Consider the following 26,960-nt stretch of genomic DNA (forward strand, 5'->3'; position numbering starts at 1 on the left):
GGGCAGAGACTGTGGTTTATGAAGTCACTCCTCCACAAGCTTGTTAAAAGTTGATGTATAAATATTACACATTCTACATTCTGTGTTTAGATTGATGCAGACTATTAGTATTTTCTTGTTTTTCCATCTTGAGGATGATAAAATCAGAAGTATCAAAAAAAATGCTCCTTGGTTGACAGCTTGGCCTTACAAGCCGAACCACGAACACAGAGGCAGGGGTATGTGGTAGCAAATTACAAGTAATGCACATGAGTAAAACAGTATTTTTTAAAAAAAAAAAAAACTGTACTCCTACTCTTTACTCAAGTCTCTTTTTTGAGCCAGTAATCTACTTTTTACTTTGCTAAATTTGCCATTTATGGCTTCATTACAACTGGTAGATCAATCAATCCATGCGTTCGTCAATCCAATCTGATGCCCTACACTAAAATGAGAGCTCTGCTGTTCTTAGAAAGACAACATTCAATTTCTTTATGAATTAACGAACAGTGAAATTAAACGCATTCACTGCTCTTGGCGCTCTGCAGCTCCAAGAGTGTGGTGACCTGAATAAATGAACAGCAGGCTGCCGTATTCCAACAGCGCTCCGAATTGCGAGTGCGCCCATTATGTTACCAGTCATCGCAGCAAATTTGCACAGATGAACATAATTTCCACCACTAATGTTTAAAAAGTGAATGAAAGCAGCCTGGACACTTCACTGCAAATCTTCAGTTGTGCTCATATGACATCAGGTGTTGCTACATTTACTGTCTGATCAAGCTTTTTGCAATCACAATGCCACAGATGCAGCTGTCAGCTTATTTCACTGGTTGCAAAATAAATGGAAACAAACAAATAATTGTACATGATACTTAACAGCTGGCCTCCAATAACGTGTAGACCTACACAAAGTAGCAAATGCACTGCACTGGCCCACACTCTTAAAAAATATTAAACCAGAAAGTTACTTGTTCGTTGAAAAAGTTATTCACCGGAAACTTTTTGTACTTTTACCTAAACAGGTTTCTCAAATGCTAATTTTCCCTTTTACTAGAGGCATTTTTTTTTATGTGAGTAATTGTGCTTTTACTTCAGTATAGATTTTCAATAGTCTACCCACCACTGCACAGAGGTGGAACAGTTTCCTGGAACAAACAGGACAATGTGTGACCTGGCAAGCAGAGGATGACTAGAAGCTATTTAATCTGTTGTGCTCAGTAATACCAAAGCATTTGGCAGTGTAGTATCCTAGTTAGTGGAATAGCATCCACTTATTAGAATAGACTGCATTACTGCTCACTGCTACATGTGGATAACTTGTATAACTAATCCCGTTTTCCTCAGAAACAGCTGTTGGCAGATGGAGGGACATGTGCTGGTCTCAGTTTATTTACGTAAAATGAGAAAGTGTCTCCTCTGCAACAGGACACTGGGGCTGGAAATAATGTCCCATCGATGTAGAAAGTAAGCAAACACCAACAAGAGTCACTTTACATAGGCCCACATTTGCACAAACTTGCATTTGCATACATACTCCCCAGCGCACATCCAAAGGCACAAAGGTCATACACACACGGGCAAATTGTGGCTTGCATGCTTGATTTCCCAATGCATTTAGCCTCCTGCATCCATAACCCTAACATATGTAGCGGCTAATACAGTTAGAGCCCAGGTCTTTGCTTCCATGTCTGCCCACTTAATGATATTAGGGTTGATTCTATAGTTTGATCCAGCTATCAATGTCAATCATGTTAGCGCTGCTCAAAGCAGCAAGCCCTTGAGGGGTATTGGCATTGGAGGGAGGTTGAAGAGAGGAGAAGGGCTGGCAGTTTTCTAATGCAATAGAGCTTCCAGATCTGAGAGCTTTTTATTACATTAATATGTTCCTGGATAATTCTATCTCATCTCCTAATATGACTTAGCCTAAGAACCCAATTAAAGTCTCATTTATCCGATCACCTCAATCGGAGATGGTGACATGAGGGCGTTCAGACAGCAATGTGATAGTTGCTTGCATCCGCCTACAGAGGATTCTGTTTCTTCTCCAGCCGCGGCAAAGCATAATTGGAATCGAGAGTATGGCAGGCTGCATTCTTGAGCTGATATTATAGCTACCGCCTGAACAATTGGTAAGAACACAGACTAAACAAGAGCTGCATCTTGGGGGTTGTTGTTATCAAATGCATGAGGAGGTGTTACACAGATCACTTCACAGACTTAGGGGATATAATAGACTATGTTATAGGGTGTGAGGATCCAAACAATAATTGATGTAAGCTGGACGTTATAGACTTAATGATTAAGTCCATGTGACCTTTTGGTCAGTGAGGTTTTTCTTGCAGATTGTGATTATCACAGCTTTGGGATTCCATTTGGCAAGATTTTGACAAACGCTGCAAAACCATGCCAGATTCGATTGCTCTGATCAGTCCGAGAAAAACTTTATCCAGTACAGATGGTGAGGGAGTTAAAGGGCAGACCCTTTGCTCCTAAAAAGTGCTCACCAGTATTTCTAGCCAATGATGTGGAGAGGGATAGGCAGGCCGATTTTTGCTCAGCATATTAAAAATGTATGTCTGTGCCCTATAAAAACCTTGAATTCTTAGTTTTTGGTGAAACAAAAACACCAAAGAAACATGTGAGCTGACTAATTTAAATGGAACTGGGACAGCCCAAGTGCCAGTCCGGTTGGCCCCAGTGCCTTCAATGTCAATCTGGTTGGCTGGAGCACTCCCCAAGTGATTTTACATTTGCCCCAGTTGCCTCTCTGGTCAGGCACAGGATCTCCTGAGTGTCCCGCTGGTTGGCCCAACAGCCCCTGTATTCAACCTGGGCATCCTTTAGTAGCTTGTCTGGTTGGCCCAGGTACTTCTTAAGTACCTCTGTGGTCAGCCCAAGTACCTCTGTGGTCAGCCCAAGTGCCTCTGTGGTCAGCCTAACTGTCACTCAAATGTCCATCTAGACGGCCCAGGTGCACCGTAAGTGTACCTCTGGTAAGCCCTTAGACCTTTCCGGTTAGCCAAGTGCCGCTCTGGTAAGTTAATGATAACTTCAGGGGAAACATGAGCTCTAAACTTTGCACTATCCCAAAACCTGTGCATGCTCAAGGTGCCTCTCTTTTTCTATTCAGGTGCACGCCACTGTTTCTGTCTCAGCATAGGTCCTAACAGAACTCAGAGAGAGCGGTGTTAACTGCAAATGTGCCAGTTATATTCAAAAACACTGATTTCTGGTATCATTAGCATTCTGTTCAATGTTTTGCCTACCACAGAGATTAGTTGGTGGACCACCCGGTAATAACGACCAAGTACCCACTAAACCCCATCAACAATCAGGAAACAGCTTGCAGTAGCATGGATGATGGCTGCGGCTGTTAGGGTGCCACTTATGCAAAGTGAACAATTTCTGCAGCTGCTTGTCATTAAAAGCCTTTCATTGGTGAACTACTGGAAGGGTTTTATTGTGAGGCCATCAAAGGTAGGTCCAGTCTTAGGGCCACGGCACATCAAGTCCATATTTTTCGTCTGAAATTGTAGCACATTAAAAAATAAATACCACCTCCCTTTGTGTCAATCACGTTAGCACACCGACTGAAAGTTTAATCCGTTGTTAAAGTTTTCTAAACTAAAAGTTTTCTAAAGCCTGGAGAGGGGAGTTTGACCAAGAAGCAATAAAGAAATGTGGCTTAACCTGCATGACACATACAACAAGAGAGAGGAACGGGGTGCCGAGTATCATTTCATGACTTGGGCAGCCTTCTTTCAACAGGTCAGATAGTAATACTGGTGGTTGGTAATGATGATGAGGAAGAAGATGTAATAGAGGTTGGAGACAGCACGCAGACAGAGGGAGAGAGTGATAATGGAGAGGGAGGTCCAGTGGGTCAGTGCAGAGAAGCAAGGAAACAAATGTGTCTTTTCATTTTGTCTCGTATTGGGTCTTTTTTTTTGTGTGCAAAGGCCTTTAGTCAGAGTTTGTGACTTGTTGTGTGATAATAGTCTAAAAAATGTCAGAGAACGAAATTACAATATTCTTAAGGAAGAATGTTGCATGTATAAGCAGCCACAGTGACTTGATTAAATTACGAGCGGCAGGCGACAAGTGCTTGCTGCAGTTTGGGCAAGTTCAAACCTCATCAATCATCAAGTAACATGTTTCACCCTCCCATTCCTGTTATATGTAAAACCAGCCCCACCTTTCCTGCATCACAAGCTTTGATCATGGTTGTTCATGGTACTGCACCGCGCACGTATCCTGATGTAAATTAGACATGAGAGCGCTATATGTTATGCAAACTAATTGAAAATAAATTAGCTCCTTTGGCAGGTCTGTGTGCCAAAATAAGTAAACGACAGAGGTCAGAGGCGTATTAACAAGGCTCATTCAAGCTAGAAGAAATGCCACACGTGTCACACTGAGAGCAACATAGTGCAACAGTGGTGTGTAGTTTCTTTGTACACAGCCTGTCAGAGCTGATGGGCTGTAGCAGCAGAAGACCATGTCAGTTCCTGCTCCTGTCAGCTCCAAACAGGAAGCTGAGGCCACTGTGGAAAACATCATTATCGAAACTGATGATAAGCATTGAAGGGTAACTACAGTAGATGTCCTGATTAAATTGAGGTAAATGTTGAACCACTTTTTACAGACGTTGTAGTTATAATACAACTGAAATTGTGTTTTTGATTTGATTTTTAAAAAATAATACTTTAAAAGTGACCTTTGCAGAATTGATCTCCAAATTATTTAAAGACCATGGACATTGTGTCTCTCACCCTCCATTCTTAATGTGGCCTTTTTAGAAAGAGCACAGTGAATAGCAGAATAAATACTTTTTGGCAGACATTAGACTCTGTATACAAAACGCAGTGAACAGTGTATCTGAGCATTACTGCAGATACGTTCTTGGGCAATAGCATTTCTAACATAAATATTTAAACAGGATAATTGCCCTACATCAAAAAATCATTGTAAGAGTGTTTTGGAAATATGACAGTTCATTCTTAACTTAAGTTTATTCCGATGGCCAGCACTGTCTCTGAAGCTCAACAAAATAGCGCCCTGTGGGATCGAGTGGAGTGGGAGGTTTGCAACACAAATGCATGGCCAAAAAAAATCAAGAGCTGCTTACACTACTTTGTCTTTGAGAGACACATCCTTTTACTTCCAAGGGTACTTCGCCAATTTTCAACCAGCTTTGTATCATAACATTGTGGGTCGTATGTGTATGAATGAACTGTGGTGAACTTCCGTCCTGCTAAACATGGTCTCAATCTTTTTGTTTCCCTCAAAGCAAAACACAAAACGCATCATCTGGTGGAGCTTCACTGGCTCTTGGGCTGTTGCTTGAACTGCAGGCTGTACTTTTGCATTTCTGTATTGCCTGCCACTTATCACTCTAAAAAAGAATCCATTGGTTCAACTCCAAAAATTAAGGTAACAATTTGATGCATCCTTTTAGGTTGTTCCAACTCTGCCATTATTGAGTCAGTCCTATGAGTCTTTTATAAACTGGCGAACTCCATTCAGTTAGTACAACCAACATGATATGCTCTGACTTTGAAAAGCTTAATTAAGTTGAACCAACTTAATAGTTATGCAACAGTTGTGGTGATATTTAGTGGTCAAATTCTTTTATTTAAGATATTCTAACCTACTTATTTTCATTCCATGCTACCCAAAATTGTCAAAAACTGTTTTTGATTTTGACAGAATTCTTTAAATAAGTTTTTTTTATACTGAAAACTTCCTTATTTTAAGCATTAAACCCCATGAATCATTCTTTCAGAGTGTACACTGCTGCCATGGACACAAAGAGTATAAAAATGGCTCAATAGACAGACCCACCACTCTTGCTCTCTCAAACTTTCACCAAACAGATCAAATGGTACAACTAGGCAGTGATGATCAAACATATACCAAGATTATGTGACTGCACTGCTTATTTCTTGCCTAAAATAATCTTTAGAAATATATTTTAGTGCCTTGTTTAGCTGTAATATCCAGAGTTTGTGAACAGGAAGTGGACATCAGGCTGAAAAAACTGAGATCAAAGAGTAAAACTTTGCAGTGCTGATGAAATATAAACCAAGATTCTGTTACTGAGTCACCTCAAATGTTTTCAGAAACATATTTTAGCTTACCATTTAACTGTATTACAAGATCTTTTCTTACCAGCCACCATGTCAAGGTTTTCTACCTCTTGGGCAAAAGCGAATGCCACAGTCCTTCTTCTTGTTTTTTTCTGGTCATATAGCACCAATTCAAAAGTATTAATGTGCTGCATAGACCATCTTTAGCAAAAGACCATCTTTCCAATGGTAAAATACTTCTTTAATGACAACTTTATGTAGTTATAAACTTCCCCTGACGTGATTTAGTATCATCATGAATCATCAAATAGAAACAAAAGTTTCTATTGCAATAGTGTCACAAAAGTGTATGACTGCATGTCAGCAACATGGATGTTTATTGTCATGAATATCCTTGAATTATTTATTTTAGTGGACTGGAACCAAACTTGATTTGTGTTTGTACAGGATTACACAGAGGCTGCTCATGGCCCTGACACAATTATTTGTCTTTGGCAGATAAAGTGCAATGCAATTTAACATAACCAATGTTCAATAGCTGCTATCTGTGAAGCTCAAGCTCAGTTTTTTGTTTAAAGTGCGCTAGATATGAGTAGAGTGGTAGGTGTGAGGGGTAGGTTGGGAGTTAGGTTGTTGCATTATGGGTAAGATGCGACAATTGTCTTGTTCAAAGGCTTTGAAAATACATCTGCATACATACATGGCCTCACACATGAAAGGGGCTGGAGCTTAGCAAAGTTACAGAATAAGAAAGAAGATCTTTCTCAAACCTTAAGGTTTTTTTTGGCGAATGTTCCACAGCAGGGAGCCTCTTTGAGCCCCAGTCTACTAGCAGGCAGGTGGCCTTGCTATCGCAGTAGAGGACATTCACTGTGGGTCAGCTGCTTCAGTTGTCTCCAACTCGCTCTCAGACTGAAGTGGTGGGAATAAAGGAGTCCTTTGAGTCTCCAGAGGGCCTTAAATAGACTTACAGTTTTTACCTGGGCCTTCTGGTCAATCCCCTTCAGGGGCTGTGTCTTTGAGCCAGCCTTCAATGGCTGAGAAAGGTACGTTGTTCAAAGTGAGTGGTTTGTTGGTGCACAGTGGATTGCAGCTTGTCGTGTGGCGCATTAGGTGTTGACAGATGGGAGGGAGGGCATGGGACGCTGTGGGGAACCAATGATTTATTGCTGGGCCTGGGACACTTAACGGGGTGTAAGTGCTGAGTCTGGAGGGACCATGATGTGAGGACAATTGGAAAAAAAAGAAGAGAGGAATAAACAAAGGGAATAACTACAAAGAGAGGGGAGGTGCTGCAAATTTGCTCACAAATCATTAGAGGAAGATTTTGATTAACTCCAGCCTTATACCCAAATTACTATCATGTGGCAACATTTGCATGGCTGTAACAAGGAAGTCTTGTGCCTCTCTTAGAATAATAAACAAACCTCTAGGGTGTACTAGCGAGGACCTCAAATGGAGGCAACACACAAATTATTGATGAGAATTTCGTTCAATGCTATTTGCATTTAAACAACACTCATGTAACCAACTACCTGACTGAAAATAAAAGAGGGGGAGAGAGAAAGAGAAAGCAACAAGCGAGGAATAGAAAGGGAGAGTGAGAGCAGCAAGATGCAGCAGGCAACAAAGTAGTGGGCACGCACGGGTAATGGCAGGTCAGCTCTATAGCTGTGGGTACTGGTGGGTTTCCTTGTCTCATGGCATGAGTGAATCCTCACTGCACACATCTCAACTGGTGTGCGGTGTACTGTGCATTGGTGATACCCCAAACCCTGCGGTGCTGTCTTTAATAATAACATTTTTAATACGATTTGATAAACTTAATTTATCTCCAGCTATCACTGAGCATTGATGTGCTGTTAATTAATGTCAAAAGTTTGAAGCGTGTGCCATGTCTTTAAACTTCAGATGATGGAAATGTATTTTAATTTTTCTGTTACAGTGTGATCAACTAAAAGGAATAATTTGGGGCTGAGGAAAGTGTGTGTGACAGGAACATCTCAGAGAAAACAATATGTTGGTTAAACAATAGGATTTATCATGCAGACTGTTTGCTTTGTGATGAAACTAAATTGTATTCTTTCACACACACACATTAAGCCTAATTTGTTATCATATCTGAATGCCCTTTCATATGTATAAAACATGAAGCATTAATGTGTGTAAACGTCAAAACCAAATTGCGGAATGTCGGCTGCTGCGTAGGGTTCAGACGCTCAAATGCACACGTGTGAATTGGCTTGCAAAGGTAATAAACAGGATAACAAAAAGACCAATCATACGTCCTGCAGACTACCATTAACTTAAAAGATAGACATAACACTCTTATTTATGCGGAAGCCCTGCTGTTTGATTATGGAGCATTAATAAACATTATATTTCTGCTATAACTTCACCTCTAATTTAGAGTCTGCTAAGTCATTCAGTTACAGTGTGTTTGCAGCACCATAAAAAGTGATATGAACGCTGAGAAATGAGCACTAGGAGAAACTTAAACTCAGTACAGACTCAGTACATGCTCAGGAAAATAAACTAGAGGAATGTGACTGAAAAAGGAACCAAAACCAAAAACCCATCCTTCTCCTTCTTCTACCTTGTGTGTTAGCTTGTGACTGCCAGACCTTTAAGTGCTGAGGTGAGGTGTTCTTTTTTTTTTTTTTTTTTTTTGGAGCGACAAGAGCCTTATCAGAGACTTAGACATCGCAGTGTCTGAATTCTAGGAAACCACTGAGAACAACATGACAAAATAGGGCAGAACGGCCATGTCGTCAGCTGGCTAGGGTTGGTAATGAAAAAAAAAGAAGAAGAAGAAAAAACAGATGGAAAAGTGGCCCAGTTCCCTGCAGTCTTCACCCAGACACTGTTGACATCTACCATTTTGTTAGACTGGCCAAATGATGGAAAAAAGAAGCAAATGACTATCTTTAATACTGTTAATAAGCTTTATCAGCACGTTGGTAAATTAAAACTACTAGGTTTCATATGTATCATATAAATGGACTGCATTTGTAAAACCACTCAAAGTGCTTTTTTACACATGTCACATTCACCCATTCACACACACAGCCACACACTGGTGGCCAAGGCTACCATACATGGTGCCACCTGCTACTCAGTAACCATTCACAGGCACTCTCACATGGAACGGCCATTGGGAGCAATTTGGGGTTCAGTATCTTACCCAAGGATACGCTGACATGCGGACTGGAGGAGCCGGGGATGGCATGACGCCAAGGCGAGACACGTGCCAAATTGCAGACTACTGTTTGATACCAACAGACAACAAAACCAGATGTTTTTTAGCAGGTCATGGCTGTGTTTCCAGCAGCTTTTAAGCCACAACAACCATGTGTTTTTTACTGCATTTCCTGCTGGGATGGTGCCACAAAAAATGGGTACTTTAAGCCAAAACATGATCTTTTCTCTGTAATAACCAAGTGATTTTTGTGCCTAAACCGAATCACACATTAACCACAGTGCTGCTTGGCATCGACAAAGTTTTAACGTAGGGCTGAGGGATATAACGACCATGTACGATATACTGATATATTTTCAAGCAAGATATAAATTCAGACAACACCTATTATGTCGATGTAGGGTCAAGTTGCGTGATCTGTAGTTTGCAGAAACATGCAGTGCCAACATTTCATCTGGCAATTGGGTTGTATTATTCAAACACTGCACTGTCTCTAGGCTACAGTTACACCAAACTACTGCTGTGTTATTGTATTGTGTTGTATTTTAGCACAGTTACTTTAGATTAAGAATATTTTTATCATACCTATCACTTGACAAAGACACAGGCAACAGACGAGACCCAAACATGAAAGCCATGGACTGAAATTGTGACCTGCGGTAAATACCTAGTCTCCTGTGACAGAACCTATCAGTGCCGTCATTTCTGATGCCCCCCACACAGCCAATTAGCGTTAGAAAACCCTGTCATGGTAAATTCAGCTTCCTTGCATCTGTTACAGCTGTGCCCTTCAGCCAGCTCAGGGTGATGGACAGTAGAGCACAACAGAGGAGCTAGGGGACATGAGAAGTATCGATCAGCTCTGTTTTGTTCAGCTTCTTCAAATTCAGGCTTTAGTGACACTGAGATCATGTCGCACTGTAAACACAGCAATGACTCAAACCTGTAGCAGGCTCACTCTGTGTTTTGTGGTGGTACCTCCTCGGCAGTGTCGGGTTTTGTTAGATACAAACTCATCGTGTGGGGGTTTAGGCAATGAGGAGAGACGGTGTGGGCAACTGCTGACTCTATACGGTTTACTTTGCCAGACTGACGCTTCCAATCTGAGACGAGATTGTCTCAGGGAAGAGGAGTTTTATACAGCCACAGGGCCGCATTCATTAAGTGTTCATACATGCAGATAATATCTTGACTTGTGCTAAACAAAAAAATCAAAATAGCTTTTTAGGGGTTCATTAATATTTTCTCTTCTTCAAAACTTTCCTTTGTGTCAACAGTAGATAGTATCTTGAAAGTGCAGCAAAGCAAACCACCACTCCATTGCTGCAATTCATTAGTGAACACAGACGGAAAGTGGTCACAGCAGCTGGATCATGGGTTGCATTAAAAACTAGAATCACCACCTTGTGGTTGTATGCCTCTGTGCCCTGTTCAAGTTGCAGTTTACATTCATGACTTTCTAGACTAATATGTAGCCATGACAAAAAAACACTGCTTGGGATATGGATGTTGCTGCAAAGAAGCTACAAATTCTAAAACACGGATGCATCACACACATCTCCAACCCGACAGCACAAAGGATCTGTACAATCAGCACAGTTTCAGGATGGTCACCCAAGATTAGTGTCACCAGGTCAGTGTCCAACCAAATGTCTTCCCCTCTGTTCCTGAGTTATGACGTTGAATGATGGTCTGAAAAGTGTTTCTGCTGAACATACAACATCACAGTGAAGCTGATCTTTGACCTTTTGGATATAAAATGCCATCACTTCATCATCCTATTAGACATTTGTTCAGTAATGTTGCTAGGTACACGTCCTGCGTCCCTGACACATTAAAATCTGAAAGGGCACAGCAAACTCACTATCATCGCGTCCAGGGGATACAGCACATTATTTTCTCCAAGGCTACATTATAAACAATAAATCTGTGTTGAAACAGCAGTGTTGTGTGACGCTTCTAGTTTTAGAGAAACTTGTGTTTTCGTCGTTCGTATCACTGTGATGTGCTGGTGTTTTTGCTCTGCACAAATCTGGCACTTTCTTGCCATTTCCTGGCAAAGGTGGCAGGGCGGCTGCAGCACGGAGGTCCCAAGAAACTACCGGTAGACAATAACCTTATATTTTTTAGTTCATAAAATGTATCCGAATTCACCTATCCTGTAATCTTCCATCGTAACATCTGCTGTGACAGCTGATGCTGTATTCACTCATGTAAATGATGCTGCTTTACTGTCCAGGACATGCACCATGTTTTTCTTTCCCCTGATAATGCTACATTTTGATAATGCGATTATGCTACTGATCCATACTATACTGACTCATGTCAATGATGATCCAATGATGTTATACTGCCCAGGGGATGCCAACAGCTGCTTTTTTTTAACCTATATGTCATATAGCTCGTGCAGGACCAGATCCTGTTTTGTTCTTAGTTTCAATAAGTAAAAGGAGAACATAAATAAACATATTTCTCCAATGTTGAATCATTAAATACCTTTTTGAAATTTTATGGATTATACATAGAATTTTCTATTTTGTGGGATTATCAAATATTACAATCATATATCACATTTAATTAACTTGATACTGAGTAGACAACTTTGGTGCCCCCTAAACTCAACTAAAGGTGTGACACTTATAAAATGTTTTGCACACAGACTGTATAAAGATACAGTCGATGTTTTTATAAATAAAGTTTTCAAATTTTGGATTTTATTTGTTTAATTTTCAGATACATTTTCAGCTTACATGAATGTTACCATGATTAGAATTGTAGCGACTGCAGGAAACAAACTAAAAGTTGCTGAGAGGCTGAGGCTGGGCCTGGGTAACTTGTGTGACACGCCATAAAAAGATTCACTGAGATCCGTTAAATTACAGTAGTACAATAGTTACATTCATTAAGAGACAACTTATTCCTCAAACAACTTAGTATAACGTGCACAAACTTATAATTAAAATGATCGCAGCCAACAAAGAAAAGTGCAGTCAACAAAAAATTCAGCAACCCACTCAACCTCTCTCCAACCAAAACAAAGCACACAGGTAAGGATGAGATGCTAATACAAATCATAAGTGTCACTGCTCATACCCATGTGACCTGACTCTCCCAATAACCCCAATCACAAAAAAAAGAATAATAATATCCCAAAACACTAAACAAAAACTATAAACTAATATATATATATAATATATATAAACCATCACAAAACTTATTAATCTTTCAACATTCATTCCTTTTAAAATTAATTCATGGCTCCTACAAGAATCACATCAAACACAAGTTTAACACTACAATAATTCAAAAAACACAATTTTTTTGTGAGGGACCTGCTCAAATGAACACCTATGGGTCCTGGGGATTCACTTCTACGTTAAATTAATTATGGCCAAAAACATGTTTTGAGAAGTCACAGTGACCTTTAAATTTTTACCAACAAACTCTAATCAGTTCATCACTGAGTCCAAGTAGATGTTGATGCCGAATTTGAGGAAATTTCCTCAAGGCATTTCTGAGATACTGCGTTTGGTAAAATGAGATGGACAGACAACCTGAAAACATAATCCCTCTGGCTTTGGCTGTCGTCGGTATAGAGGCATAAAAATACAGTGGGTTACCCTAGGGATGGGAATCGAGAACCGGTTCCTGTTAAGAACCGGTTCCAACTGGTCCAATTCATCGACATCATTAGCCTTTATGCTTAACGATTCCCTTATCGATTCTTTTCATTACTCCGAATCTATGCTCGTCAGTCAGCAGCCCGTTCAACAACAAAGAAGACGTAATGGTGGAGAGACAGAAGCGGTCAAAGCCGTAGCTTCACTTCACGCTGTTGTTAGCCTCCCTGGAGCTGCTAGCCCACTGTGGAGCTTCGGCGCATCCCCGCTCCAGGTGGACGGCGGGCGGGGCGCTGTTGTTGTTTCATGGGAACACCAAGGGTGGTAAGATGAGGGCAGTTGAGTTGATTTGCACGCTATTTGTTGTTATAATATGCTGGGCTAGCTGCGTTAGCTGCCTCACCTAAGTTAGCTGCACTAGCTGCGTGATGTTGACACACTCAGGCTGGGGATGCTTTTTTTCAAATCTTTCTCATCATCTTTCTAAACTAGACCATGGCTTTAAGGTTCATAATAAAACGTTCTGAAAGCAGATGTATTGGGTTACAAACAACAGGAGGTAATATCATTAATTCACAGGAGGAATCGATAAGGGAATCGATAAAGAATCGGATCGATAAGCAGAATCGATAATGGCATTGATATCGATAAAATCCTATCAATTCCCATCCCTAGGTTACCCCCTACCTACCTATTCAACTACCAGGAGAGGGAATTTCACTGCTCTCAGACTGTCCAAGCAGCAGTTCTTTTATATATAAGTATATAATGGCCTTTAGCCCAAGGGCTCACTATTGATCACTGCCAGCACCTTCCCTTCCCTGCACCTGTCAATGCTCAATGCTCAGCAGCTCTGTCTGCCCTCACTACAGTATGTCTCCATTTTATTCTCTGTCCTCACTTCCACTCTTAGGACAATGGCAGGTTAAGAAGATATGCTCCAATGTGGACGGCACAAGCATTTTACAGTATGTGATCAGTCACACCGATTGTTGATTGAGCATTCTGAGAGACAACTCCCATGGGAGCTGTGTGAGCAAGAAGGCCATCAGTCTCTCCCTAATGATCATCTTACTTCGCAACCCCTGTTTAGTTTTATGTGCCACATCAAGCTAACAGTGAGATTAGTGCGCTCACTATCACATTCCCTAAATCCTTCTCTCTGCTGCTCGCAGTCCCGCCGAGTTGCCCCCTTTCACCTGCTGTGGTTTCTGGCTATGGCTATATTCTGCCCAGGCTCCCTTGACCCAAGCTGGTAATGCATTACTCCCCAGATCAATTGATAGATTGGCCCTGTCGGAGCTGCCGTAACTAAATCAGCTGCTCCTGATGATTCAGCACCAGCCAGGGAGCCGGGCCTGCTGTCACCAATCACAGATCACCAGCAGCTGAGACAGGTATGGACATTCTCCTGTCACTTGAACCTAATTTATTGCCAGCTACCACATTGATTAACCTTGTGCTGTGGTTCAAGCTTCCTATAAAAATTTGTGTGCAGGGCGGGGGGAAGGAGGAGGGGGTGAGTGTGGCTGAATGAAGGAGGAGGAAACATAAAGGCAAGTGGATGTTTACATTACTTCAGTAAACTTTGAACAAAAGGACTTTTGCTGTACAGCCAGGAGCAACTTTGTCAGAGTGGCGGCTGGCAACATTTAGCTAGGGGGAAATATGTCTCTGGATGTTTCAGTGATAGACAATATTTTTGAATAATACATTTCACATTGAGTGGGTGACTATTTCTGTCCTCTGCAGTGGGAATCATTGACCAAGTCTTGTTCATTATCCATAATCTATGGTGGCTCCTCGGTGGCTATATTTGTACTTTTGCAAGGATGTCTAATTGAGTTCAGACCTGACCCTTATTCTTGTTACTACTTCCTGTAACCAGTGTGTAATGGGCAGTGTGCATATTATTATCAAGGTTACAATTAGCATTAGCATCCTTAATATAACTATGGTTACCTACAATCAAACACTATGCAAATGTAATGCTTAGATATCTTGAACGAATTATTCAAGTTGAAATTCTCTACTGATGTATATTTGTTGAGAACAAAACGACATAACAATGGTCAATGGAAATAAAATCATCAACCCATTGAGGATTGGATTCAAAATCTCACCGAAAATTAAAGTAAAAATGCTCTTGATGAGTCAGTGGATGGTGTCCTGGGGGATCTCCTCCCACACATGGATCATTAGTGATCTCCTGGACATTCTCTGGTGGTACTTTCCACATCAGATCCACTGATACATAACGTCCCATAGGTGCTCAATTGGATTTAGGTCAGGGTAACGAGAGGGCCAGTCAATGGCATCAGTGCCTTCATCATCCAGGAACTGCCTACACACTCTGGCCACATGAGGCCGGGCATTGTTCTTCACTAGGAGGAACCCAGGGCTGACTGTACAAGCATAAGGTCTGAAAATCGCTCTAATGATTTCATCCTGGTACCTAACAGCAGTCAGGGTACCATTGGCTATGACATGGAGGTCTGTGCGAACCTTCAAGGATATGCCTCCGCAGACGATCGCTGACCCACCGCCAAACTGGCCATGCTGGTTGATGTCACAGACGGCATCACATTCACCACAGTGTCTCCAGACTCTGTCACGCCTGTCACATGTGGTCAGTGTGAACCTGCTCTCATCTGTGAAGAGGACGGGGCGCCAATGGTGGACCTGCCAATTCTAGTGTTGGTTGGGGAATGCCAATTGAGCTGCTTGGGCTGTGAGCACAGGCCCCACTAGAAGACGTCAGGCTCTCATGCCACCCTTATGGAGTCTATTTCCGACAGTTTGGTCAGAAACATGCAAACCAGTAGCCTGCTGGAGGTCATTTTGTAGAGCTCTGGCAGTGCTCCTCCTGTTCCTCCTAGCACAAAGAAGTAGATACAGGTCCTGCTGTCGGGCTGATGCCCTTCTTTGGCCCTGTCCAGCTCTTCTTGTTTAACAGCCAGTCTCCTGGTATCTCCTCCATGCTCTTGAGACTGTGGTAGGAGACACGGCAAACCTTCTTGCGACCACATATATAAATGTGCCATCCTGGAGGAACTGGACTACCTGTGCAACCTGACTGGGCTGCAGTTACCACCTCATGCTGCCAGTAGTGACAACGACACTAGCAGAACACAAAACTAGAGAAGAATAAGTCAGGAAGGATAAGGAGAGAGCAACTGTCTGTGGCTACCACATGCAAAACCATTCCCTTTTTGGAGGTCATCTTGGTTTTGCCTCTCCATTGCACCTGTTGCCACTTTCATTTGCACCAAAGCAGGTGAAACTGATTCACAATCACTTGTGCTTGTGTGACCATTAAGAGTTCCCTTAATTTTTTTTAACAGTGAACTTTTAAAGTGGTTGATTTCCTTCCACCATTTAGCTGTCAGCAAAGTCTAATATTTGAATTGAACTATAAAGTGTGAGCGCAAAGTCTGTTACATGGCACTGCAGTAATGAGATGATTCACAGATCCCATAGTGCCTGAACCACAGAGCCACTGCACTTAAGATGTTTTGTTTTTACTTTTTCTTTGTCTTTTCTTTAAATATATTTTGGACTGCAGTAAAACCACATAAAGCAAAATGTCAGCCTGGGTCACAGAAATGCATACCATGGCTTACATGTGCCTCTGACTCATCCCTCAAACAGACTGTTTGAGAAGATCTAAAATGCCTCTGTTGAAGGAATAAATCTAAGTTTCTCAGAAAGAAAAGAAATAGTGTGTTGTTCTGTTGTGCTGGGGCAGTGATCAAAGGCACTGCTATCTAACATCTGAGTCGAGGTCATATACAGTAGCTTCTCCTGTTTTTCAGACTGGGTTAGCCTTAACAAGAGATTTACAGCTATTTTAAGCATCTATATTATTTATTGAATAATACACTTTATGAGCGGGCTTGATAACGATATCCTCCAAATTCACTCTTGGTTGTTGATTTACCCTCATTGGGGATGCTGAGCTGAGAAGTGGAAGCATTTTGTTCTTTGTGTCTCCGTGATTTACTCTCTGTTCTTTGCTAGGACAGCCAGGGGCTGTCAGCAATCTCCCAGCTGTAGCCTCTAAAACACAACTCATGGGCCTAATGAAGCAAAGCACAATTACTTTAGCAAAAAGCTGCCGTGCCTTAAGAGGGGGAAAGGGCATCTGAGTGTTCATAAACACACACATGACTTTAGTTTTTTCAAGAGTACTTAAAAGGAGAAGATCTCTGTGGCTTTGACGTCGTACTCTAACCAAACGATGGCTGTGCTCTTTTTCTGAATGAAAGAGCATACCTATAGTTGATGCACATCACTGAGCTGCGGCAACCTCTTCTCTTAACATTTAATAAAAAAATCGTTTTTATATGTCTTCAATGATTCTGCAGACTGATCCCATCAATCAACCATAAAACTAGATATTTCACCTACTGGGCTGCCACTGACAATACAATAACTATAATCGTAACTAAAAAGTCAGGGACAGGTTGCACAAAACACCTCAAGTTTTCTCCTTAAGTATGACATGCACAGTTGCACAGAATCCCTTAAAAGGTTTCCTTTGGTAAGGAAAAACGTTAACTGATGTACTGCGTTGAGAGATTTTACAGCCGTGAAAGTTTCCACGGAGATTGTTTGTTTGCTTATCGTCTCAAGAAGTTGTCTCATAATTAGATAGTGAAAAAAAATTGCTTATGAAAAGAGGACAAGAAAACCATATTGGTCAGAAGAGGAAAAGATTATACTTCTGGAGGAATGCAATCACAGAAAGCACATCCTACAAAGTTAATTTGATCCCCAAATACCAGAAAACAGAATTGTAGAAAGCAATTGCACAAAAATCAGTTCAGTCAAATCTAAATTGTACAATCAATCGTATCTATTGGGTTCTCCTGGTTGCAGAACACTCTTCTCAAGGTGTGTTAGTTTTTTTCATTTATCAACATACGGGGGGTGACTGAAAAATTCTGGGCCTAACCCAGAAAAGTCCCCATCCGAAATCCACCAAGATATGCTCAATACTTTACATGAAAATGCTCCTTCATATGCCACAGTCAAACGCTGGGTGCAAGAATTCAAGGGTGGCAGGGAGAGTGTTGAAGATGAGCCGAGGTCGGGGAGACCATCAACTGCCACCACCAAAGAAAACCTTGACCTTGCCCTGGACTATGCAAGATCGCCAACTGTTAACACCTCAAGTAGCAGACAGGCATCTCACAGGAGTGAGCACATCATATTCTGAACAATGAGCTTGGCTCAGTCATGTTTGAGTTAAGATTTTACCTTGCTTTGGTTGCAAAGGTCTTTTGTGCAACGGTCTAGGAATTCCTTAAAGGAGCTTTATGTAAGAAATCTAAAGCAAATAGTCGTAAAATCCTCCTAATATGTCACAGAGACTAAGGAATAATGTTCATATAACATACTGATCTCACTGACAACAATAGTACAGCCAGAATATTTGCATTTAAAAAAAATTTTTACAGTCTGCAAATCATGTTTATGTTTTGAATTTGTGTTTTGGCCTGTTGCGCCACCCACCACCGTCTACCAGTCAAGCAGTCAGTGGAGTCTCAGCATCAGTTACAGTTACGACTGAGCTACAGCAGCACGGCAAGCAGCATTAGCAGTGTCCCGGTACATAGCATTAGCAGCCGGCTCCTCCTCAGCTGTATCCCGGCAGCAGCGTTAGCAGCAGAGAAGCCGGACTTGCAGTGTTAGTAAACGAATTAATATCAGATAATCATATTGATTTACTCAGTCTCACTGAAACCTGGCTGTGTCAAGATGAATATGTTAGTCTAAATGAGTCCACTCCTCCCAGTCATAATAATACCCACATTCCTCGAGGCAGCGGCCGAGGAGGGGGAGTTGCAGCCATTTTTAACTCTAGTCTGTTAATCAGCCCTAAACCTAAACTAGATTATAATTCATTTGAAAGCCTCGTTCTTAGTGTTTTACATCCGACCTGGAAAACCTCGCAGCCACTTTTATTTGTTATAGTGTACCGTGCTCCTGGCCCGTATTCTGAATTTGTATCTGAATTCTCAGAGTTTTTATCCAGTTTAGTTCTTAAATCAGATAAAGTTATTATTGTAGGCGATTTTAACATTCATGTCGACGTTGATAATGACTCCCTGGCTACCGCGTTTATCTCATTAATAGACTCCATTGGCTTCAGTCAGGGTGTACATGAACCCACTCACTGTTTTAACCATACCCTCGATCTAGTTCTGACGTATGGAATTGAAATTGATAACCTAAAAGTCTTTCCACAGAATCCCTTGCTATCAGATCATTATCTGATTACTTTTGATTTCTTTTTACTCGATTACACGCCACTTAGCAACAGTTACTATACTAGATGTTTATCAGATAGTGCTGTCACAAAATTTAAGGAAAAGATTACTTCGTCGTTAAATTCAATACCAATACCTTCAGTAACAGAGGTTTCCCGTGCCGACTTTAACCTCTCCCAAATTGATCATTTTGTTGATAGCGCCGTAGGCTCGCTGCGAACAACGCTCGACTCTGTAGCTCCTCTTAAAAAGAAGTTAACAAAGCAAAGAAAGTTTGCTCCTTGGTATAACTCTCAAACCCGTAGGTTAAAACAAATATCGCGAAAATTTGAAAGGAATTGGCGATTAACCAAACTGGAAGAATCTCGTTTAATCTGGACAGACAGTCTCAAAACTTATAAGAGGGGCCTCCGCAATGCCAGAGCAAACTATTACTCAGCATTAATAGAAGAAAACAAGAACAACCCCAGGTTTCTTTTCAGCACTGTAGCCAGGCTGACTGAGAGTCAAAGCTCTATTGAGCCTTGTATTCCTTTAGCCCTTAGCAGTAATGATTTTATGAGCTTTTTTAATGACAAAATTCTAACTATTAGAGGCAAAATTCATGACCTCCTGCCCTCGGATGGTAGGCCTACCTATCTAACCTCAAACACAGCTGTAGAATCTAATATATATTTAGATTGCTTCTCCCCAATTTCTCTTCAAGAATTGACCGCAGTGATTTCTTCATCTAAATCATCAACGTGTCTCTTAGACCCCATCCCAACTAGGCTACTTAAGGAGGTCTTTCCTTTAGTTAACACTCATATATTAGATATGATCAATATATCCCTATTAACAGGCTATGTACCACAGTCTTTTAAGGTAGCTGTAATTAAACCTCTCCTAAAAAAGCCCACCCTGGATCCAGAGGTGTTAGCCAACTATAGACCAATATCTAATCTTCCCTTTATGTCAAAGATCCTTGAGAAAGTAGTCGCAGACCAGCTGTGTGATTTTCTCCAGGATAATAATTTATTTGAGGAATTTCAGTCAGGATTTAGAGTGCATCATAGCACTGAGACAGCTCTAGTTAAAATTACAAATGACCTTCTGATTGCTTCAGACAAAGGACTCGTCTCTGTTCTTGTTTTATTAGATCTTAGTGCGGCGTTTGACACAATTGACCATCAAATTCTACTGCAGAGACTGGATCACTTAATTGGCCTAAAAGGTTCAGCACTAAGCTGGTTTAAATCTTATTTATCTGATCGTTTTCAATTTGTTGACGTTCGTAATGAATCATCCTTACGTACCAAAGTTTGTTTTGGAGTTCCGCAAGGTTCTGTGCTCGGACCAATCCTATTTACTCTATATATGCTTCCTTTAGGTAACATCATTAGAAATCACTCTATAAACTTCCATTGTTATGCGGATGATACACAGTTGTATTTATCGATGAAGCCAGAAGAAAGTAATCAATTAACTAAACTCCATAACTGCCTTAAAGACATAAAAAATTGGATGAGCACCAATTTCCTGATGTTAAATTCAGACAAAACTGAAGTTATTGTTCTTGGCCCCAAACAACTCAGAGACTCTTTATCTGATGACATAGTTTCTCTAGATGGCATTGCTCTGGCCTCTAGCACTACCGTAAGAAACCTCGGAGTAATATTTGATCAAGATTTGTCTTTTAATTCTCATTTAAAGCAAACCTCACGGACTGCATTTTTTCATCTGCGTAATATTGCGAAAATTAGGCCTATCCTGACCCGAAAAGATGCAGAAAAATTGGTCCACGCTTTTGTTACCTCAAGGCTGGATTACTGTAACTCTCTATTATCAGGTAGCTCTAGTAAGTCCTTAAAAACTCTCCAGCTAATTCAGAATGCAGCAGCACGTGTACTAACAGGAACTAAGAAACGAGATCATATTTCTCCTGTTTTAGCTTCTCTGCACTGGCTCCCTGTAAAATCCAGAATTGAATTTAAAATCCTACTGTTAACTTATAAAGCTCTAAATGGTCAAGCTCCGTCATATCTTAGAGAGCTCATAGTGCCATATTATCCCACCAGAACACTGCGCTCTGAGAACGCAGGGTTACTCGTGGTCCCTAAAGTCTCCAAAAGCAGATCAGGAGCCAGAGCCTTCAGCTATCAGGCTCCTCTCCTGTGGAATCATCTTCCTGTTACGGTCCGGGAGGCAGACACCGTCTCCACATTTAAGACTAGACTTAAGACTTTCCTCTTTGATAAAGCTTATAGTTAGGGCTGGCTCAGGCTTGCCCTGTACCAGCCCCTAGTTAGGCTGACTTAGGCCTAGTCTGCCGGAGGACCCCCTATAATACACCGGGCTCCCTCTCTCTCCTCTCTCTCTCTCTCTCTCTCTCTCTCTCTCTCTCTCTCTCTCTCTCTCTCTCTCTCTCACTCTCATCCTATTACTGCATCTTGCTAACTCGGCCATTCTGGATGTCACTAACTCGGCTTCTTCTCCGGAGCCTTTGTGCTCCACTGTCTCTCAGAATAACTCATACCGCAGCGGTGCCTGGACAGTGTGACGTGTGTGGTTGTGCTGCTGCCGTGGTCCTGCCAGATGCCTCCTGCTGCTGCTGCCATCATTAGTCATTAGTCATACTTCTACTGTTATTATACACATATGACTATTGTCACACAAGTATACTGTCTGATACTAATACATACTTTCAACATATTGTACCACAGTAGCCAGAACTATAACTATAATATTATTACTTTCATTAATGTTGTTGTAAGCTACTGTCATTACCTGCATCTCTCTCTCTCTCTCTCTCTCTCTCTCTCTCTCTGTCTCATTGTGTCATATGGATTACTGTTAATTTATTATGCTGATCTGTTCTGTACGACATCTATTGCACGTCTGTCCGTCCTGGAAGAGGGATCCCTCCTCAGTTGCTCTTCCTGAGGTTTCTACCGTTTTTTTTTTTCCCCGTTAAAGGGGTTTTTTTTGGGGAGTTTTTCCTTATCCGCTGTGAGGGTCTTAAGGACAGAGGGATGTCGTATGCTGTAAAGCCCTGTGAGGCAAATTGTGATTTGTGATATTGGGCTTTATAAATAAAATTGATTGATTGATTGATTGATTGAATTGATTGATTGATTGACTTGCTCGAACGGTCCGCTGGAAAACCGAAGATCACGGCCCTGCCACGGCAGCTGCCCGTGGGCAAACAAATCAGTCTCCAGCGTGCCGCTGTCCAGCAACCTCGAATCTGTAGGAGAGGGGGAGCGGACACGACTTGCGGCAGTATTTTGAATTTGAGTGCAGTAACCGTTTTGGCCACATTCTTACATACAGCGCCTTTAAGTACAAGACCAAGACAAGGAGAAAACCCTAAATACTTTTAAGTGAATATCTTCCAGAAACCTTAACCCCCAAATTCCACCAGATGCGTGTTGGTTGCGTCTGCCTTCCGGCACGGCAGCGGAGCCGATACATTTCAGTTCTAGTCAATGTGTGTGCTTCCACCGGCTGTGGTTGTGCTGCGTTCTGGCTCCGGAGCCCTCCGCAACAGATACGCAGGACTTCTATTTTTGCCGGATGCCGGAGCACAACACAGCAATTCAGCACAGAGCGGATCGTGCGGGGCAGGAAGTTGTGCACAGAAACAAAATAAAACATCCACTTAATTTTCAAAATAAAATACACAGTGTTCACTGCAGATCATATTTCCCTGCACTACACCTTGAAAACGACATAATGGGCAGAGGCAGGCCTAAAGTCAACAGGTCAGAGGTTTTCAGATGTCATTTCACCCTGTTGACACCATGGACAAGGAGATGTTAATCATGGAGGTGCACCGAGATGTCTTCCTACTGCTCTGGTTTTGTGGTTCTGTTTATAGAAACTACACCTTTTTATATCGATTAGTTAGCAAGATCTCGTGGGTCCTCATGACTCCCACTGTCCGGCGGAGCTGCACCTCTCCGCACAGCAAATGCAGCCGGTGGGTGTTGACAGATAGCGGAGCACGCAGTGGATAACCAGCACAGCCGTTCCGCAATGGACACGCATCCAGTGGAATTCCACCGTAAGGAGAAGACTTAAGGGTGTTTCGTGCGACCGATTTTATTATGAGGAAATCTTAACTAGGACTTTAAGGACAATCTTAACTTAAAGTGTTTTGTGCCAGTTTTCCAAGTTAAACAAGGAAAGAAAAAGAAAAGACATTAATGATTATTTCCTAAATATTAAAATGATTCTAAAAGCAGAGCATCCTGACACCCTTTGACACTAAGCTGTAAAATCTGAGATCAAGCGTGTAACACAGCAGGAGGGTAAACCCCGAAAACAAAAAATACAAACAAAAAAAACACCCAACAAGCACAGCTTTGACAACAAATGGAGGCCACACCACCAGCATTGACACACACATGCATGCAGAGTGTAGAACTACTGTAGCTGTTGCACTGTTAATATTCTATTACAACCAGAGAGGATCTTTTATCTAATAAGGACCTTTATCTAATAGCCCCCCATTGTTTCTAGGCTACTTCATGAGCCCAGATGCCACAACATATATATACAATCAGGTCGAGGATTATAGAGTATTACATAGGGCCTTTTGCCAGCAGGAGAACTGATACTGTAAGGATCAATAGACAGCCGGCTTGCCAATTTCTCAATGGCCACAAATGACACATAATACACGTTTGAATCGACCGTCAGTGCACAGCTACAGCAGGTCGCACATGCAGGAACTCCAATGGATTATCGTTAAGATTTCATTTTAGTCATTGAACAAAACTCAAAGTACATAAAATAATGTGGGGTTAAATATCATGGTATATGTTAGGCTGTTTGGAATATTGACTTTGTATTAAAAACAGCTTCTTTGAGAGCTGCTTTCAGGCTGGCCTAGATTTTTACAGTGTTGAGTGAGGTGCTGGAGTGCTCCTTCCTTCATAAGGAGAAATCCAATCCCTCACAAACACTCTGCTTCCCTCTTTGACACAGCAGCAGCCCTGTTGCCCACCTCAGATCACCAGTTCACTTTAAAAATCCTGCGATTGTCATTTTAGGCCCATGCAATGGTTGAGAAAACTAACACAAAAGAGCCAAAAAAAGAGGACGGGATAACATGTTTTTGAAGAAAACATATTAGAAGACTGTTAATCCTTCATTTACCACCAGCAGCAACACTAAGGTATTAACATCTCCTCTGTGACTTCCTCCACAGCTGGATACACCACCTCAGGCTACAAAAACCAATGTGGACTCAGAGTTTCAGTTTAGTCGAACACATGCGGACATTACAGTCATTTTGAACACTGCAATAACTCACCAACAGTCGAGGCCCATTAGGGGTTATCTAAGAATTCAGGCTGGCCTAGTAAGTTCCCCCACGGTGGAAGATATAGGCGCTGCCTTTTCAGTGATGTATGGCTCTGTTTAGGGCACCTGAAAGGCTGCCATGTTGATTGTATCTCGGTGTTAACTTTACATTACCAGTTTCCTTGAGAAGCTGGCAAAAGAGAAATGGATGTCTAAGTTTTAATTCCATCCAATCTCATGTTGGCTAAACTGTTATGTACCAGATAAATACAAATATGTAGTTGCTTTCGTCCCCACTGCTGCTGTTACTCTCACAAATATAGTATTAATGGGAGACGCCTGCCAAGCTCCCATTCAGCAAGAAAATAATAGCTTCATCTTTATCAATCAATCAATTTTATTTGTCCCATTTGCAATCATATAAGGTACAATATCAGTGCAATATAATCCCTCCAGTGCCATTTCTTCAAGTAAAGAGATTTAAGAGGGAGTTCTCCACGTTTCCATCTACCCTTTTCTTTCTTTGTGTCTTAATGAAACCAGAGTGAGCTCTTTCTTGTCATGTATGTCATTTACTCAGCAGCTATGATTAGTTTGCATGCATGTCTGAAGCTAAGGTTACGCTGTATGACCATTTTTTCGATTCATTGTCATTAATCAGTTAATTGGCATAATGTAATCCACTTAGTTCATTTTAATGAGTTTGCTAGCTGTGAACCTTTGAATATGCTAATCTATATCCTGTAACATTTATATTACAATCACATGTTTTGTCCAGGTACAGCTAAAATGCATGTGTGCCATGATGTGTACGTGCAGACACGTGATAGATGAACGTGGATGTGTTTTAGAGGATATACTTTAGGTATCCTGCCAACTGTTTTCTCTGCAACCAAAATGCAGGACTGAGCTGTTTTAAGATGATAAAAGGAGATCAGACATTTAATAGATTTGACATTGAACGTTCCAGAAATCTTAGAGCTCCCGTTAAATGGCACAATCGCAAAGTCCGGCACAAAGAACAAAGTCATGTGTGCAAGGTCAGTGACAGTGTACCCAAGTGCATTTCCTATTTTCGCTTATGTAGACACAGCTCACAGCTCAGTATGCACAAAAAGGCTCTGTTGAAGAAGAATATAAATTGGATGTGTGTGATGATTAATCATTGTCTTGGCGAGTCACATAACCTTTAAACAGCTGTGCCAATCACAGTGGTGCAGGAGGAAAATACTAGCACTGCCCAGGAGGTTTAGAGTCGTAACATGCAAACATATGACATTACAAATATTGCACCAATATATGCCCTTTTAACCTGAATTTACATTTGTGAAGGTATTGAAAGTCCTCTTGTGTCATGTTTTCCAAGTGTTATGTGGCACATTTTTGTTTTTCCTCACTGCCTTTAGTTATGCTAAAATGATAAATGATGTTGAATTGTGTAAAAATGGCTATAATAACACACAAATCATCAAAATAGTGATTGTTATATGTTATTAAGCATTATTCTTTGGCAGATGCTATTAGCAACCAGGTGTCTGTAGCCAATGTGGCTATTTACACCCAAGTGAATAATCCTGGGCATCCTAGCAACATCAAAATATGGCGTTAATGCAAACGGGTCTGTTTAGCTATTTTGCTGAAGTGTCACTACACAGTGGACATTTGGGAGTTTTATACATCCTATACAGATAGAGCAGGTTGTCCACTAATTGCAAGATTGGCGGTTCCATCCCCGGCTCCTCCAGTCCGCATGTTGAAGTATCCTTGAGCAAGATACTGAACCCCAAATTGCTTCCGATGGCTGTTCCATCAGTGTGTGAGTGTGTTAAAAACTGAGTAGCAGGTGGCACCTTGTATGCTAGCCTCGGCCACCAGTGTGTGAATGTGTGTGTGAATGGGTGAATGTGACTTGTAGTGTAAAAAGCGCTTTGAGTGGTCAGATGACTAGGAAGGCCCTATACAAGTGCAGGTCCATTTACCATTTACCAAAACTGAAAATAATAAGTCAACTAAGTCTAAAAATAATAAGCCAACTTCGGCATACATCGCACTCAAACCCCAGTCTACTGTGTGAAAGTCCTGTACTTGACCAATTCATCCACCATTACCACTTGTCTCCAAGAATATCAGAGATTGGCTAGTACGAGCCCTAATGATGACCGCTTTGCCTCAATCCTAACCGCATCCGACCTGTACATGACTCTCACTGCAGCCTGTTCTGTTTTGTTCCGAAAATATCGGCGTGCAACCTCGTTCTGTGGACAATAAACGAGGTGCAGATGTGATAAAGGAGGAAATACAGTGAGTGCTGGACGGAGCAGTGAGTGACAACAACCCCGCCCACATTAAAGAGTACTGTTTGTGGTGGAAACGCTAAGCAGATCGAGGGTCTAGGTACCATGTCTTAAGGTTACTTGGGGTTCCAAAGGTACCACACCAAAAGTGTAAGTAATGTCATGAAAATTCATAAAACTAGCCCTTGTCCTCCGACATCTATTCTCAGCAC

At 41.5% G+C, this 26,960-nt stretch overlaps 1 protein-coding gene across 1 annotated transcript in view; it reads right to left on the minus strand.

Annotated features, from left to right (window-relative positions):
• The window catches only part of ctnna2 (catenin (cadherin-associated protein), alpha 2), a 536,848-nt gene that overhangs the window by 361,993 nt on the left and 147,895 nt on the right, over positions 1 to 26,960 (minus strand). The gene's annotated exons all lie outside the window — the stretch shown is intronic.

This window comes from Epinephelus lanceolatus, chromosome 3 (assembly GCF_041903045.1).
Source record: "Epinephelus lanceolatus isolate andai-2023 chromosome 3, ASM4190304v1, whole genome shotgun sequence".
In the NCBI taxonomy this organism is placed as follows: Eukaryota; Metazoa; Chordata; class Actinopteri; order Perciformes; family Serranidae; genus Epinephelus; species Epinephelus lanceolatus.